This window comes from Silurus meridionalis, chromosome 5 (genome assembly GCF_014805685.1).
Source record: "Silurus meridionalis isolate SWU-2019-XX chromosome 5, ASM1480568v1, whole genome shotgun sequence".
NCBI lineage: Eukaryota > Metazoa > Chordata > Actinopteri > Siluriformes > Siluridae > Silurus > Silurus meridionalis.
The window spans coordinates 13,788,103-13,790,875 of NC_060888.1; the positions used below are offsets into that span (position 1 = coordinate 13,788,103).

At 36.9% G+C, this 2,773-nt stretch overlaps 1 long non-coding RNA gene across 1 annotated transcript; it reads left to right on the forward strand.

Moving 5' to 3' along the window:
* The first annotated feature begins 319 nt into the window (after window positions 1-319).
* Window positions 320-1,510, forward strand: LOC124386534. The gene is made up of 2 exons (XR_006925940.1): window positions 320-477; window positions 1,152-1,510. It is a non-coding gene; the product is annotated as an uncharacterized LOC124386534 (long non-coding RNA).
* The last annotated feature ends 1,263 nt before the right edge of the window (window positions 1,511-2,773 follow it).

The window sequence follows — 2,773 nt, forward strand, 5'->3', positions numbered from 1 at the left end:
TTGGTTAAAAATTGCTTTTCTTAATATATTAAGAAAAGCAATATATATATATATATATATATATATATATATATATATATATATATATATATATATATATATATTGCTTTTCTTAATATATAAAGAAATACTCTATAAGTAAATATAATAAGGAATACTCCATATTACTATTGATAAAAGTTATTATTGATATAATTTAAGTTTAGGACTCATATGTAATATAAGTGAAAATGGATAAATACTCGCATTTTCTAATAGAAACTCGCAGCTTCTATTAAGGGCTCTTTGGCGGTTAAACCGGGCGTCGTCTGCACTAGGACCCAGGCGCCACGGGGAAGCTTAGCGCATCTTTATTGGGAATATTACTGTAGTGGTTTTGCTGTCACAGGGGCCGTGCGCGCGGAGGAAAATGCTCACGCTGGTAAAGTGCATGAGTTGTGGATGACGCCCCACACATGGAGGGAAACAAGGAGAAATGTGAGTAGCTTGTAGCTATCCTATTTAACCTGTCAGGAAGAGCGTGATTTGTGGCTGTATTTTTCAAAATCGTTCGAACAGGTGGCTTGGAATCTCAGGAAAAGTCTTAGAACAGAAAGTCCAGATTCCTGAATGTGTTGCTGGTGTGTCAACAAACACTTATGGATTGCTGCTTTTCAGGAGAACCTTAAAGTTTAGCATCAGTTTACTATTAGTCGAAAATGTTTATCCTCTTGTATCTAATATTACTAATCTCACTATAACTAACCATAACCATAATTAACCCAGCCTGTGTGTTCAGCCACTGCATTTTGGGGTGTGCAACTAACTAGGACCCTTAGGTGTGGGGGCGCTCAGGAGACATTTTATCGCCAGGTTCTTCTTCAAGTTCAAATACAAATCAAATACAACTGCAAAATGTAAACATTTGTTGGATGGGTGGGTGAGTGCGTACATGGTTTTTAAATGGACTAAGTTTTCTGTTTTCCCCAAGCCTGTGGTTGGGATCCCATATTACATTTTCTAATGCTTGAAGCCTGTATTTAGAAAGTGGGCATTCTAACAAGACCCCTAATGAGAAGTGTTTGTATATTTGAAGTGCTTTTAAAGTAATTTGTTTTAGTAGCTGCTTGTTTAGCTAAGTGCTCAGTGTTGTTTTGTTTCTGGACTTCCAGTAGCAGATAAGAGGTGAAGTGTTTTCCTCTGCAAAAGACCCCCTGAAGACAATGCAGTGGTTCCTAAGGCATTGCTGCATAAAGCAACTCACACAGCAACTAAAACTGAAATTGGGAAAGGATGATTTTTCACCTGATTAAAAATAGACATTAGAGAGGCAAAAGTTATATCCTATTTTGCTGTATATCCCCACATGTCAAATCTAGAAGAGGAACATTCAACATGTGCTTCTAAGAACATGGAGCTTTTCACTACAATTTTTAACATCATAGGACTGGACTACACTCTCTCATAAAGACAAACAGTAATTTTTAATGTCATTTCTTGGTTTATGTCAATAAACGTAACCAATCCCTCAGTCATCTTGTCCTTTTCTATGTGCTAAGGCTAGTGTGCACCCTTTCTCACTGGAGCTGTAGGTGAAGGGCCATTCCTTCACTACACTCGAGTACAATGCAAACTTTCTTTCTCTTTTTCAGAATATTTGAAATTTAGCCTGGCTAATTCATTTTCTTTTATAGAGTGCATCTGTTTTCAAACCCGAGAGAGAGAGAGAGAGAGAGAGAGAAAGAGAGAAAGAGAGAAAGAGAAAGGTCTCTAGGGGAGTATGTATGTTGTTACAGCCTCTATTTTTAAACAATATGGCTGCCCAATTGATTATTTTCATTGGTATATTTTCATTTCCTCTTTTTCTTGTTTTTAAATAGCCTGTCAGGTTGATTTACTTTTACTCGTTTTTTTTATATATATATTTATTTTAATTTTTTTCTTTGTTTTACTTAATTTAGCTATCACTTAAATTTGTTGTGAATCGCTAAACAGTGAGTAGCAAATAACCAAGTGGGATAGATAACAGCATGTGCAGTTCATAATATTTTTGATGAGTTTATATGGTAGGCGTAAAGGGGAACAGCTCTCCCTATGGAGCTATTTCATACGTGGGATTGTCTTTTTATTCGATCTGAATCATATTTATTGTTTCCTTGGTCTTTCCCTTTCCGCATATGGAAATGCTTATAAGTGTTAAGAACAAAGATCTCCTGTCTTGTAAATTTTCTAATGACACATGAATCAAATGTGAAGACTACTACTTCATTCTTCAATCCACTATCTTATGTCGAACCATGAAATGATTTAATATGCAGTGTTTTATCAAATGTAGCATTTAAAGAAAGTGCTTTCTGTCTTGAACTGTCTGCAAGACTGGGCACGATTGTTGCAAGAATGTCAGGGGTGAAGGTAAGCACAGAGCACTCAGTTTTCTCAGGCTTTTGGCATTTACACACTGAAGTACAAGAACTGTTATATTGGAACTGCCTTGCTTTACCTTGGGTGCTATACTGTCACTTTCGTTTAGCTTATGACAGCTTTATCTATCATCGTTATCTGGCATTTGTGCCCAGGTTTAAGACCCCCACAACACCTATAGTAAGTTTAGGTTGTGATTGCACACTTCTGTTGTGTCTGCAGGTTGCCACAGTGATAGTCTGTCCACGACCAGGCAATAAAGAGAAGCTCCAGCTGGCAGCTTGGGGGCAAGCCAAACGTGCAGTGTACTGCAAACATGGTCAACAATATTCTTTTTTTTTGTTTCAGGTTATGTTTTTGCTTCAAAGTCTTG